General features: G+C 34.0%; 1 pseudogene; it reads left to right on the top strand.

Moving 5' to 3' along the window:
- The first annotated feature begins 5,002 nt into the window (after positions 1-5,002).
- LOC128173156 (uncharacterized) lies at positions 5,003-6,723 on the top strand (annotated as a pseudogene).
- The last annotated feature ends 9,909 nt before the right edge of the window (positions 6,724-16,632 follow it).

Here is a 16,632-nt window from a genome sequence, read left to right as displayed (position 1 = left end):
GCAGTTAATTATAGACGTACATAATTCATTCATATTAAAAACCAGTATCAAATAATCGGCAGTTTTAAAGCTTCGTTTGAAGTAAAAGACTATTTATAAACTAGTGGTTTGGAGACTCTCCCTGCTACGTGTAAACAACTGAATGAAGAAATTTTAATGCATGTAAAACCAGCTTGGCGCAGGTGAAAGATCAACACAATTTTAGAATATTTTACGTAAAATTGGTAGAGAATATAAATACCAATGTGAATCGTGCTGCGGAAACCTACGGATTTACCCCAATTTTTTGTAAATCGCTTTTGATTAGAAAAATGTGCATTATTTTGATGATTTTGTGGAATGTTTCAACAATATCTTCTATAAACGAAATATCTATTTCTTTCCCAAGCAAGAACTTCAAAGTTTATGACTTAACAAAGGATTTTTCTTAAAAATATGTATGATTTAATGTCATTAATCACCTGCGCCGATGCGTTTTAACTAGATCATTTGCAATATTAGGATTCGCCTGTCACGTGATTACGAAGTACATATGACGTCACAAAAATGCATCAAATATAATGTTTAACATCGATGTCAATAAATGTAACATAGATTTAAAGAAATACTCCCGGTAAAATTATTTTTGCCATGATTCAAATAATATCGTTTTCCAGCCGTATTTTAGCATCGGGACGCCTTAACAATCTGCGTAAAACCTCAGCAAAAAATTTTTGAAATCTAAAATCAAAGTATCTTGCACATGAGACTGGGTCAGATTTAATTAATTTACTTTTCTGTTCCCAACTCATGCTACTTATTTCCTCATCTGTGTAAGACATATTTTCAACTAACTGACCTAAAGTTTTCAAAAGGGGAATCCATTTAGTTTCTGCTGCAGAAAAGGAACAACACCATGTGGGTATTCCAAGTTGGCGAATCATGGCAAAAATATCTTTTTTAGCTTTTTCCCAATAGGGTGGTGAGCCACGCAAAGATCGAAGGACATGAAATCCTTCATTCAAACGAACTATTGAATCTGCTGTTTGGGAGTCAAGTATTTGAGCAGCTGTATATTTCCTCCCTTGAAGTTTACATTTTCTCATTGCAAGCATCACTTTGTCCTGAATTTGTTTAAGCTGTAGTTTTTTCAGCTTAAAAAACAAATTAGGAATACATTTTGCACACCGTCTATCCACATTTCTCAATTCCCATTTGCAAATACTACTGTAATGCACTGGAACTCTTCTGGTATTATTATCTGCTCTTGCTTCGCCACAATATGTGAAGGAAATGCTAAAAATTCTGCATTTTTGTCCTGAAATATACTTAATGGGCTATTACATTCACCAGGTGCAACACTTAAAATCTGATTAAATCCTCTGAAGTCTACACTTTGCATAACAGTATCCATATTGCCTGTTGGTCGGTCATCTACATTCACTTCTTCGGTCCAGTCATCTTCAATACTGTCCCTTGCATCAGTGCTACAAATATCTTCACTGTCATCTTCTGTATCAGAACACTGCAATTCCCAGTCTTCATTCAGTTCAATTCCCTCTGCTTGAAATAAACTACTATTTTGTAATAACCACTTAGTTGCATTTAATACTTTATTAGGACGTACATTTTCAAACGATATTGAATGCTTAAACATCAAATTTCGCTTGAACTTCAAAGGTATTGTTTCATCTTCACTTTGAAGCCTTGGGAGTTTCTGAATTGTTATGGCAACATCAGCAGGAACATTTACAACATTGCCAGTTATGCTTAACTGTCCTCCTCTGGGTTTTTCTCTCAACTGCATAAAGGGTATTCTCGGAGAAACAAGTCGTTCTTCTAATGGAGTCAGGTCCAACTCAGGTGGTCTTTTAGGAAAACTAAATCCATTCATTAAAGAACATGGTGGGACTTTCCCTTCTTTCAAATATTTATGACAAGTGTTGCAAATTATATCACACTTTTGAATGTCATATTGACAGAGAACATGCTCGGGTATTCCAGTAGCTTTTCTAACTGAATGTTTGAACCAAGTTTGACAACAGGTTTTACAAACACAACTTGGACCAGTATTCACAGAGGCATGACATTTGCTTATCATTTTGTCGTAATTGCAATGTTTTGGTAAACCACAAATATTTGAGAGGTTGTTATCACATAATGAACTGTTACATTCGGGTTCATCTCTTGTGATGTTACATGTTTCACACATTTCAGCATCCAAATTCAACAATTTCTCTCTTTTGCTTTTTTTTTACCTTGCTTTATTATAACCCTGTGCAGCTCAAAAGGTGAGCTTCCATTAATCTGGTATACCTTTTTCAATAGCTTTTGAAAGTTTGAAAATCCACATACTGTCAATAAAACAGCGCTACAGTCTGGATTAGCATTGCCTTCACTATCACGTGCATGAGGATCAAACAGATAAAACTTTGAATTCATTGTATATATTGCAACTGCACTGCCTTTGCATGTGAAAATTGCACTACCTCCCATCTGTTGATTTGCAAAACAGAGATTCAAGGCAGAAGCAAGTGAAAGGTAAGGACCATTGTCTTGAAAACCATCAATCATATCTCCAGAATAAACATTTGTCATCGATACATGTGTTATTTTTTCCTGGAGGAGAAAAATATTAGGCAAATCTTGTGGATGGAGATATGAATGATTACATGAAATTCTGACATGTCTGTACATCAAGTCACCCTTTTGTAGCACAAAATGAGTATCCTCTGGACTCCACACTTCTAATGATTTGTTATTTATTTCTTTATGAACAATACAAAGAAGTGAATTTGCTACACATTGCCTACCTCTGCTTTCCTCAGAAAAACAATTTGATTCTTGATGAAAGTTAGCCGTAACACATTTCTCTATTATTATCTCACTTTTCCTTATTCTTTTTCTTGATATATGTTGTTCCTTATTGTTTTTTCTCTTGAAATTTTCCATCTTGATCTGAGAAATTTCTTTAAAAACCTTGCGACACCTTATTTATCATATCATTAAAAAGTTATTAATTGCAATATTGTTGCCAGCTTTTGAGTTTTTCCCCCATCATGTACTAATTTAAAACAGGTTGCCATTAAATTTAAACATACTAGCAAATAACATTCCCTAGTGATTTACCGAGTAAAACAATGCAATAATAGACAACATAATATATACTACTACATGTATAACTCTCAAAATAAAATTATTCCTTGAAAGATCATTGATTGTTTCAACTTTTCTATGATAATCATTGTTGATTTCTTAGCAAATCATACAATATGTCAACTCTTGTTTCCACTGAATTTTTCAACTTTTGCATGATAGATGTTCAGTATGTACAATGTGTTTTCTATTCAACTCTTGTTAATTCATCTCCTGATTTTGTTCAGCTCTTGAAATATACTTTTGATACAGTCTTGTTTTCATACAATATGTCAACTCTTGCTTCCACTGAATTGCTCAACTCTTGCAAAGATCAACTCTTGTTAATTCATCTCCTGATTTTGTTCAGCTCTTGTAATATATTTTTGACACAATCTTTTTTTCATACAATATGTCAACTCTTGCTTCCACTGAATTGCTCAACTCTTGCAAAGATATTCAGTAAACAATGTTTTCTATTCAACTCTTGTTAATTCATCTCTTGAATTTGTTCATCTCTTGAAATAAATGACACAATATTCTTGATTTTTTTTAAATTTTGTATTATCCAAAGTCTTTGAATTCTACTAATGAAAAGCTCTAAATAATTTAACGTTATATCTGAAAATCAAGGGGAAAAACTCAACCCAGCATATCGATATATCTATTCCTTTAAAAAAAATTCTGAACAACAAAATATCGTATATTTCCAAATATCGAAGTAAGTATTACATACAACGTGTGCAAGACAATATACTTATTCTTATTTAGAATAATAATTATTCCATAATTCAAAACCCTACATAACAAATAATTATGACTTTAACGAACGCGTCTCAAACCAAAACATGTCAATAGGGCAGCGAAAGTTAACACGATTTTCATTCAGCCCCCCATTCAGCCTTCAAATAAATAATATACATATTAGATCGTTCTTTCTATATCTTTTGATATTGGAATTAAAGCTAAATATACCTTGGATGGGCTTGGATGATATGTGGAAGGGCACAATGCTGAAAACTTCGGTTGTATTCCTCGGTTGTAAATCTATGATGGCGTGGTTCTGTTTTGTCAACAACTCGGCGTGGCGCGCATGATTATTTAAAAGTAGAGCGAATATCAGCAATGCAGTTCTATATTATCTAAACACAGACACTTTTTACTTATCTGTATTTGTTGCTTTTGAATTTCCTACGAAACTAATTAATTTAAGTAAATATCGCTCTTTTGTGTACACAACAATAATGGACTAATTTGTTTGGGGAAGTTATTCGGCTAATTAGCATATTTTCCAGACAGAAGCGCGGGAAACGACGTTTCTTCCCAGAATCCACTACGATACACTGTAAACAAATACTGGATCGTGCAATCATGCTGTCCGATTAATACTTTTATTGGATATGCGGTGTCATAATAATTGCGCACATGGATTGACTATTATAAATCATGACATTTAAGAACATGTTCATTTAGTAACAAATAATCCCTTTTTCAACGGCAATTTTTACATTTCCTCGCGGACTCTTTTTTATAACGAAAGGATAAAAGTAAACAAATTAAAATTCAATCATTTACTGCTTTTTCTGAATCAGAACGATAACAAGTTTTCATATCAGTTTTGAAAAGGATCAAATTTTCTTTCACTATCTAGCAACAGATGTATGTAAAATTCGTCAAATGAAAAATATTTAACCAAAATGAATATACCAGTAAATTAGCGGAAAGACATTTGGAATTGAACGCTGACTAAACGAGGTTGACTACGTCACCTCGTAAAAACAGAAGATAGAAATGATCAGACATATTGGCAGACTAAGGAGATATGAACACAGATATGTACAGCCAGCATTCACATTCAGTGCTCTACAATTCCTCTAATTCACAAAGACAGCCCTCCCCCAGATACATCTTACACTCCACACCAGCCAGCTCTCCATGACTGAGTCACTCAACAAGGAGGATGTGATGGAGTCACTGAGTGCAATCCAAATCACAGAGAGAGGAAACCGACGCGTAGGAAACCAGTGTCTGCTGAAACTGACGTCTGGTGCTGAGCTCCATCAATCTCTCACAGTGACAGGTGTTGATGATTGTTATCACATTTCCTGTGTGACATCAGAGCGAGTCTGGGTCAGTGATTGGAACAGTATCATCTTGACAGACACAACAGGTGTCCCTCTACACTGTGTGGAGGATTCATGTAGTGATTATTTATATGGATTACACACAGTGAACAGTGAGAGTGAACTGATTTATATAGATTGGAATTATAACATCAACAAACTGTCAAAGGATATGAAAACAACCACCACATTTATAGAGAGAACAGACTCTATATGGGAACCACGGTGTGTGTACTGGTCCCCGTCCACTGGGGATCTACTGGTCGCGATGTATAACTATGATACAAACACAAGCAAGGTTACCCGGTACAACCAGAGTGGACAACTCACACAAACCATACAGTACCACAACACAGGACGGGGACTGTATATACAACCTCTCTATATAACAGAGAACAACAATGGGGATGTCGTGGTGTCTGACGTTATAGACCATGTGTCTGGTACTGTAGTGGTGACAGAGCGTGGAGGAAGACATCGTTTCTCCTACACAGGACATCCATCAGAATCAGGACTATGGCCACGTGGAATCTGTACTGACGCGCTGTCACACATCCTGGTGTGTGATGGTACAACCGACACAGTACAGATGTTGAATAAGGACGGTCAGTTCCTCTGACATCTACTGACAAAATCACAAGAGATGGGTAGACCATGGAGCCTGAGTTATGATGTCAACACTCACCGTCTTTGGGTCGGATCACGGTACAACAACAAGGTGTGTGTCTACAGGTATATCACCAGACAGGACGCTCTGACAGGTAAGTCTGAGTCATTATCATTCACATTAATTAGATATAGATAACTAAGACACACAGTCCGTGTTAATTATCAGTCAATAAGATACATGTAAGACATGTTTATCTGTGTGATTGTTTGTCAATATAAACAGCTCACTGTTACAGGGTTAGCTGTATCTACCAGTCATTGGGATTCAGTGTTTATCTAAAATAAACAGAAATTAGATACATTATTTTATTAATTAAATGTACAGTTACATGTCATTGTATTTAGTGAATAGAAATAGCAGGTTGCTGTATTTAATTATGAAATATATAGAGTGACTCATGTTTATGTAATCAGTTATTTTGTGACATGTTAATTGACTTAACTTAATTAATTAGATAAATATATTTTAATTTGTAGATGTAGCTCTATCATTATATATACTGTATGTATTAATTAACAGCTAATTAATGCCTTGTTGTAGATAAACACAGACCCCGTCCTGATGAGGACACCCCATACACAACACCTCGTCACAACAACTTATCAACTAAACGAAAGTAAAACTCACTGACGCATGTATTTGTAATCAGTTGTTTTGTTACATGTTAATTGACTTAATTTAATTAATTCGACAAATAATAAAGCAAGTGTCATGGTAATCAGTTAAAAGTTTTAATTGTAGATGTAGCTCTATCATTACATATACTGTATGTATTAATTAACAGGTAATTAATGTCATGTTGTAGATGTTTGTCCTAATGAGGACGCCATATTCAGCTCAACACAAGCCGTATAATGGAGATAGCTGGGATATTGACAGGTTGTAAATGTTTCTGTACAAATCTAGTCTGCTCTCAAAACCACACATGTTGTTTGTCACTTTGTTCAACATCTGCAGCTGAAATTGAGCTGTGTATAATTCACATGGACTGTAATACTGACTCCTGTTTATTTCACACTTTGTGATCATCCAAACATGGCTGTCTGTTGCTGAGTGAGAAACATCATGTTATTACAGGTTTTATTTTCTGAATGTGGAATATTATAAAAGAGTCTTTAATAACTAAACAATTAAACATTGTAAATGTTGGATCTTTATTAATTCCCAAATGTATCTTGTTTTGCTAATTGTGCCATTATTTTACCCCATGCAATGGAATTGTTAGAGAATAATGATTTCGACCTATCCGCCTGACAGTCCTGGTTTTTAAGCAAAACTTATATTAAACAGCTGCACAGAAATTTATGAAACTTTTAAGGTATTTAGGACACAATGTGTAGATGTGCTAATTACAAGGAAGTTCCGATTCATTTATCTTTCTGGGAATTTTAGCCCCATTGAACTTGAATTTTGGCAAAATGTTGAATTTAGCAATGATTTTTTTGTAAGCGTGACTCTTCTCAAACAGCTGTATTGAATTTCGTAAAACTTTTTACGTAGTTGGGGCACAATGTGTTGATTTGCATGTTTCTAGGAAATTTAATTACAATGTTTTGTCTTGAATTTTTTAACCATTAGAATTAATTAGTATATTGTTGTGTAAGACAAATGATTAGATATGTGCATAATTGCAGAAAGTTTTGATCTGATGATGTTTTGCAAGAAATGACCTTTATCATTTTTAGCTTACCTGAGCTGAAAGCTCAAGTGACCTTTTCTGATCACATTTTGTCTGTCGTCTGTCTGTCTGTTTGTTTGTCTGTCCTCTGTCCATAAATTTTTCAGATTTTCAACATCTTCTCCTAAACTACTAGGCAATTTCAAAGAAAACTTGGCACAAAGCACCCTTAGGCAGAGGGGATTCAAAGTCGTGACAATTAAGCACCATGCCCTTTTTTAAGGTGAGATAATTAGAAAAGATTTTTTTTCAAAAATCTTTTTCTCAAGAATTATTTGGCCAGGAAAGCTGAAACTTATGTGAAAGCATCCTCAGGTAGTGTAGATTCAAAGTTGTGAAAATCTTGACCACTGTGGGTTAGGGTGGGGCCACAATGGGAGGTCGAACTTTTAAATACGTATCTTTAGAGTAAATCTTTAAAAAAAAATCTTTTTAGAAACTAATCTGGCAGCCAGGAAAGCTGAAATTTTTGTGGAAGACACCTCAGGTAGTGTAGATTTAAAGTTGCAAACATCTAGACCCCCCCCAAAGGGTGGGGCCACTATTTAGTCAATGGGGGGTCAAATTTTTACATATGAATGTACTAATGTAGAGTTAATGTTTAAAAATCTTCTTCCCAGCAACTATTCAGCCAGGAAAGCTGAAACATAAGTAAAAGCATCCCCAGGTCAAAGTTGTGGAAATCATGACCCCGGGGTGTAGGGTAGGGCCACAATGGGGGAAGGGGGACGAACTCAAGTTTGTTCAAATCATTATCCCCTGGGTTAAGATGGGGTGACAATTTGGGGGGTGAGATCAAATTTTTCCATAGGAATAAATAGGGAAACATCTTTACTTTTTTTTTTATCGCAGATGCTTGAAATTTTAACACACCTTTTGTTTTTGCATGTCATGTCGTGGGATATATTTTTGTATCAATCAGACGTCAACCTCCTGTTTAATGAGTACTTTGTTTATTTTTAGCAAAAATTTTCAAACAAATTTTCGTCAAAGATTTCTTGTACCAATTGGACGTCAACTTCCTGTTAAATGAGTACTTTGTTTATTTTAGCCAAAAATTTTTAAAAGATTTTCCTCAAAGATTTCTCAGCAGCTATTTATCGCAGATGCTTGAAATTTAACACACCATTTGTTTAGGCATGCAATATTTTGGGATATATTTCTGTATCAATCGGATGCTTTCTGTTAAATGTCGACTTTGCTTATTTTGCATATTCACATCAGAGTGGGGGTATCACTAGTGAGCATTGGCTCACAGATATCTTTTTCTTTCTTTTAATACAGTTATAAACTAATTGTTTTTGTTTCTTGCAGACAAGCTGCTTTTAGAACGCCTTCAGGCCAGTTCAGGTGGAGACAGTAGAAAACCTTCCTAGATTACCCATAATTCCAATGGAAATAATGCGTCGTCAATGGACTCTGTTTTACTGAATGTGAACTTTATAAAAATAATGCGTCGTCAATGGACTCTGTTTTTCTGAATGTGAACTTTATATAAATAATGCGTCGTCAATGGACTCTGTTTTTCTGAATGTGAACTTTATATAAATAATGCGTCGTCAATGGACTCTGTTTTTCTGAATGTGAACTCAACATAAATAATGCATCATCAATGGACTCTGTTTCTGTGTACATGGATTTAACATTTATGTGTTCGTCATCCTTTTTATTAATTTTACATTTGTACTATATGTGTGTTTTACATAATAAGCTCCTGAGATCTCTTATAAATCTCTGCTGTACTTTGGTGCTGGGACAGAGATATCCCTTAGAAATGTGACGAATGTGTGATGAATTTTTAGTTTTGATTTGCACACAAGAAATTGATTAAACAACACATGCAAAGGGGGATAACTCCAATTGGTATTCTTCAATTTGAAATGAAAGAAAGTTATCCCCCTTCTACTCATGTTTTCTAGAGATATCTGTATTTTATGTTGTTGATCCCTGACATTTTTTTGTAGGAGAGTTTATTGAGTACAGTGGCGTCGGAAGCACATTTCTCCCTCATAAAAAATGTTATATTGATCAGGTAGATGGAAAATTCATGTTAATGTAAATAGTTTTGGAGGAATATTGTGACCAGGTTTAAATTTACTGATTTTTGTTTGTATTTACGCTTACCATGAAATACATACTACTTATATACAAATGATGTTTAGTGAGTCGTAGCAATCTGTAGATAGAACTCAATAAATGTGATTTTTCTTTTTAGTTTTGGCTTTTTTCTTAGAAAGACACTACTGTTGTATTTGGTACAAAAAAGTGAAATATGATGCTGTAACTTTATATACAATAACAAGACAATTATGTATAGGGACGAACCAAATCTGACAAACCAATCTCCTTTTGGATTCACTAAAGTTAGATGTTAATAGAGACTAGTCAACAATTAATTACAAAATGAATTTTACATCCAAGTACTCAAAGTTGTTTCAAGAATTTCATTATAACTGATAGGTTTAATTCTGAGTATTATTATAAAAACTGTTATGTTGATATCATATCTGTCCTAAGCTTATTGGTTGGTCGATAGTTGTAACATGATCATGCGATAAATTCAGTTATATAAATCTCACTCAAAAAATACCGGTACAAACCTTAATACATGTATCTTCTTCCGGCAATCACACACTTTGATAGATGAACTGTTACTGCAGTTGTATTTACTTTACGTGAATAATGTTACCTCGCAGTCATGCTCATTTACACATATAATGTTACACGGAATGAGGAACTGATACGTTTTCACCGTCACAGGCAATCACCCACTTTAATGCATACACGCAATCAGGTGCTTTTACGCTTATAGTAATACTGTTACATGCAATCACCCACTTGCATCTCATCTATTGTTACACGCAATCAAACACTTTAAAACATACACCGCTACATACAATCACACACTTTAACACATATACTGTTACATGCAATCACACATTTTAACACATATACCATTACTCGCAATAACACACTTTTACACATACTGTTTCACATAATCACATTTTAACACATATACCATTATTTGCAATCACAAACTTTAACACATATACCGCTACAAGCAATCAGGCAGTTTAACACATACACCGTCTATCACAATAACACACTTTAACACACATACTGTCACACAGTTACTCACTTTAACACATACTGTCACACACAATCACACACTTTAACACATATACGATTACACACTTTAACACTTATACCGTTACACACAATCACACTCTTTAACACATATACTGTCATACACAATCACACATTTTAACACATATACCGTTACACACAGTCACACACTTTAACACATATACTGTCACACACAATCACACACTTTAACACATATACCGCAATACACAATCACACACTTTAACACATATACTGTCACACACAATCACACACTTTAACACATATACTGTCACACATAGTCACACACTTTAACGCATATACCGTCATACACAATCACACACATTAACACATATACCGTTACACACAGTCACACACTTTAACACATATACTGTCACACATAGTCACACACTTAAACGCATATACCGTCATACACAATCACACACATTAACACATATACTGTCACACACAGTCACACACTTTAACACATATACTGTTAAACACAATCAGACACTTTAACACATATACTGTCAAACACAATCAGACACTTTAACACATATACCGTCACACACAATCACACACTTTTACACAAATATCATTACACATAGTCACACACTTTAACACATATACTGTTACACAGAATCACACACTTTAACAGATATACTGTCACACATAGTCATACACTTTAACACATATACTGTCACACACAATCAGACACTTTAACACATATACCGTCACACACAATCACACACTCTAACACATATACCGTTACACATAATCATGCATTTTAACACATATTGCATTACACACACTTTAACACATATACCGTTACACATTATCACACACTTTAATACATATATAGCACACACAATCACACACTTTAACACATATACTGTCACACACAATCACACACTTTTGCACATATACTGTCACACACAATCACACACTTTAACACATATACTGTCACACACAATCACACACCATAACACATATCCTGTCACACACAATCACACACTTTAATACATATACCATTACACAGTCACACACTTTAACACATATACCCACACACACACAATCGACACTTTAACACATATACCGTCACTCACTATCAGACACTTTAACACATATACTGTTACACACAATAACACACTCTAACACATATACCATTACTTATAGTCACACGTTAACACATATACCCACATACACAGTCAGACACTTTAACACATATACCGTTACACATTATCACACATTTTAACACATATACCGTCACACACAGTCAGACACTTTAATTAACACATATACCGTTACACATTATCAGACACTTTAACACATATACTGTCACACACAATCACACACTCTAACACATATACCATTACACATAATTATGCATTTTAACACATATTGCATTACACACACTTTAACACATATACCGTTACACATTATCACACACTTTAACACATATATAGCACACACAATCACACACACAGGCAAAAAAACATAAACATTTCAAGACCGAGTTAACAAAAAAATCCGAATGTGTTTAAGTACGACTTAAGAAATTTGACTTCATTTTAGGTAAAAGTTAACTTTACCTGGAACTAACATCTAATTTCTTAACCCAGAATGCAAAATTAAAATTTCCATAAAAAATCAATTTTGTTTAAAACATAAATCTGAGCAACATTTCCTCTACACTGCTTTTCAAAGGGTTGACCTTTCGTACTATGTGCTTGTTGCATCATCAATTGTCAGAAACTTATCGATGTATAGTTTACTTAATTTTATTATTCCTCTGTGAATATTTTTATTTGAAATTACTATGAACCAGACAACATTGAAATGGTGAACATTTCAAAGGGCCCCGCTGATGTTATTTAAGAGAATTTTGCTTTGACCTTGACCTATAACTTGAAATTTTTCCAGCTGGCATAGAACTTCTAATTCAATTTCATTGCCCCTAACATACAGGCATTTTTGTTCAATGTGACCAAGATTAAGCATATCCAGGATAATCTTCTGTCTAAAACTAATTTTATTAAGATCTGCTATGACCTTCACATTGACATGGTTCAAGGTCACTGCATGCCATTAACCAATAAGCTCTGTTTAGGCAAAATATTAGCCAATTAGGGGCTAAAAGGAGAGTATATATATGCTCTTAAAATATGGATTTTTGAGTGATCTGATATGACCTTGACACTTGATCTACAAATATCATTCGAGGTCATTGCATATCCTTTGATCAAAGGCATCATGTGGGTGAAGTATGAGCCTGTTTGGAGCAAAGGGAGATAAGAAGATGTACTCCAGACAAGGATTTTTTAAATATAATTCTGCTATGACCTTCACAGTTTACCTTGAAAATAGGTTCAAGGTCACTACACACCCTTTACTCAAAAGCTCTGCTTATGTGAAGTCTGAGCCAAATAGGGGTTAGTAGAAAGTATATATGCTTTGAAAAAAGGATTTTTGCATGATCCGATATGATATTTCACCCTTTACCTAGAAATGTCATGCAAGGTCACTGCTCATCGATTAACGATAGAGACAATCTGTGAGTATTAGCCAGATTGGACCAAAGGGAGAGAAGATATGCCCCAGACAAGGATTTTATATATGTAATTCTACTATGACCTTAACCTTATACCTAACAACATGGTTCAAGGTCACTGCACATCCTTAACCCAAAGGAACCCTGTGGATGAGGTATGAGCCAGATTGGGCCAAGGGGATAGAAGCTATGCTCCGGTCAAGCGATCTCGGATGGACAGACGGACAAACTGATCACTAGAAGGCGCCCACACAAACTAATGCTTTTCTATCTAATTTGAAATAGTATCCATGCTATCTGCCCATGGCGAATAGTCATCAAAACCATTCATCAGCAGAATTTGATTTCCCTCCTTTTTAAACTCGGAACACCTTTGACCTAATCAGATCACCGCATTAAATACAAAGTTTGATAACTCTAATTTGTTTATCATCAAGAAATTCTGCATCGCTGACAAATAAAGTTTTATTCGGAATAATAATATACCAATTAACTGACTATTTGGACAATAGTAAGTTTATTGTCCCACCCCACAGCAACTATTTCCCCTGGCTTTGCCTCATGAAATAGTTGCTGTCTTGGGGGACAATAAACTTCCTATTGTCCTCATACCCAGTAGATACTAAATAGGCATATAATATCCCATCCACCTCCATTTCATGTTATATAACCTCCCATTTGTAACCTTCAATTTCACTGTGTAAAGTCAACACAACAGTCAAAGCCGCAAGTTTCACAATTTATTACTGCTTCTCATGTACTTAAAATTAGGGGCCTTAATATTGCTTAGGCCCCCCAAAAAACATTATGTGTTTCAGGTAACCCGACCTAACCTACAAAAATGGCCCGATCCTACCATTTTTAGATGCCTGATTTTATCCGACTGTGAATCTTATCTTATTTCCAGTAAAAAATACGTTTTTAAATATGAAACAAACAAACATTCTTAGGATTCAGGCAAAAAAAATAGATAAAATAAAAAAAAAATCTCCACCTACCTAACCTAATTTTTTCATCAGTGTTACCCTAAACACACTATTTTTTTTCAGGCCTTACCAATTCCAACAAGAGACATCCCATTAACTATTGATAAACATCAAAATTCATTTCATGAATCTACGCAACACTGGTAAATCTTCAAGTACAGTCACTATCAATTTTACAAAAATATTGACGGTTCTTTATCCGAAACTGTTACTTGTACCTTTAACTTAGTACACTAACATTTTATGAAAAGACGGTTTGTCTTAGAATAAGAAAGCTAATGCAATTCTGAGAAAAAAAATACCACATATTGCAAATTCCATTGAGGTTTAATAAAAATATGGCCATTTAAGTGAACCCCCCATTTCCAATTTCCATTAGTAAACATCGATTTACAGGGTTCTCCATAGTAAAACATCTTTACCTGACCTTTTAGAGGTCAATTGTTGTTCAACCACCTTTAAAAAGAAACCTTATTCAATACAACATGCATCTACATTATATAATCATGAAAAAAGCTTCACACCACTTAGACATATCCTTACATGTATACCCCCCCCCCCATCTTTTGATTTTCATAAAAAGTCATGGTTAAAAATGTTTTACCTAATTTTATGAAACTTATGGCAATTTCCTTGAGTCATTTCTCACACATATTTGAAAACAATCATCAATGATTCTAAAATTTGATCTTAATTATTTGTTTATTTTATGATTTACACCATTTTAATTAACAAATAGACAGCTGTCCTGCTTGTGATTTCTTGTTTTTATGAAAAAAAGTAAGCTAACAATCATATTTAGTGAATATCTAATCTATTTTGATTTCTAGTCTCCTTCTATCCATGCTAAAACAGTAAGATACAACCTACAAGTTAGACATCTGCCTTAAATTAAAATAAAATTCAAACACCCAGGCAGCTAGAGACAGAGTTGATTTCCATGAAAAATGTTCAAAATTTGACATGTTTTTCTCCTTTTTTTATGCATATATACCTTAGAAAGGTAGAAATAGGTTGTTTCTTGTTCATTTCAAAAGTAATTATCATAGCAGATGTTATTTCAAAGTCAAATGTACATTTACATATCCTACATGTAATCTTAATGCAGACAATTGGATGGGGGGGGGGTTCAATTATGTAAACACATCTAAATACCTTTATAAAATAAAAAATAAAGGAAACATAATTGCATACTTTTATTGAAAAACAAATTTTCACAACAATTATGAATTTCTTTAAATAGCCTTAATTTTGTTTTTCATAATTTCTTATCAAACACAAACCACAACATGCGATGATGCTTTCTTCAAGTTCCATTATTGTTCATGCATTATCCGATTTAATTTGAATTACCGGTAAAAAGTCTGTAGAACACAAGGAATATGCATGTGGATAGAGGTGACAGGTTAATCTCAAGAGCTGACCCACAAGAATCAACAGGTAAAAGCCATGTGGTGCCATGTCAGAACAAGAGTCCGTTTTTAGCTGAAATAAAAAAAAAATAATTAGCTGTGTTTACATACATGTACTAGTAATAGCTGTGTTTACATTAACATATGCATATTATTTCTGGAAAAAATACACTGACCATGCAGTGTAATAAGTATTACATATTCCAATACATGACATAACTTTTAGGCAGTACAAGATCAAAAATTTGCATATCAAGTCATAATATAATATTTAAAAAAATTCTTAGGTATAGACACTTATCAGATTGAGAGAGAGTTTGAGAGAGAAAGAGAGCTTGAGTTTATTTCTTGTAGTGCAACAGTCAAAAATTTCAATTCGAAAATTACAAAGGAATATTACCCATCTGAACAGCGTCAAAGTACATGTATTTCCTTCTGGTATGCCCGCATGTTTTATCAATTCTACCGGGGGTTTTTTTGGCAAATAAATTTGGCAAGGGTTTTGGTTTCTTTTCTTTTAAATTACATGTTTTAAAAACAATACTATGTGTAATAAGCATAAAACATGTATGAGTAAACTTAATGAAGAATTTTTAATAGATTATTTTTCACAGAATGTGTTACATTACATGTATGTCAATCTCTATAAAAGTAGCGTATATTTCGTGCGTCATAAATTGGAAGTTTTAGTAAATATCATTTACTTGCATGGTTGCTATATATATGTCTAACCCAAATTTTCTTCATAAAGCTACAGCTGTATGTACCACATAATTATATGTTTTGTCACAAGTATACATTTTTAAAAAATATCCAAATTCCAACAGTTGAAAGTAACTCGATGAATTTTTCATTCTCTGATAAGTTCATTGTATTTTGTGCGTGCATATATTATAAGTCTGCTGCAACAGCAACCAATCAGCGGTATAAGCTGAATCCACTAATAAGAAAGTTTGTGGTTTAGGAGCGGGTAAA

The sequence above is a fragment of the Crassostrea angulata genome, chromosome 2 (assembly GCF_025612915.1).
Source record: "Crassostrea angulata isolate pt1a10 chromosome 2, ASM2561291v2, whole genome shotgun sequence".
Lineage (NCBI taxonomy): Eukaryota > Metazoa > Mollusca > Bivalvia > Ostreida > Ostreidae > Magallana > Magallana angulata.
This window is presented reverse-complemented; position numbering and strand designations above follow the sequence as displayed.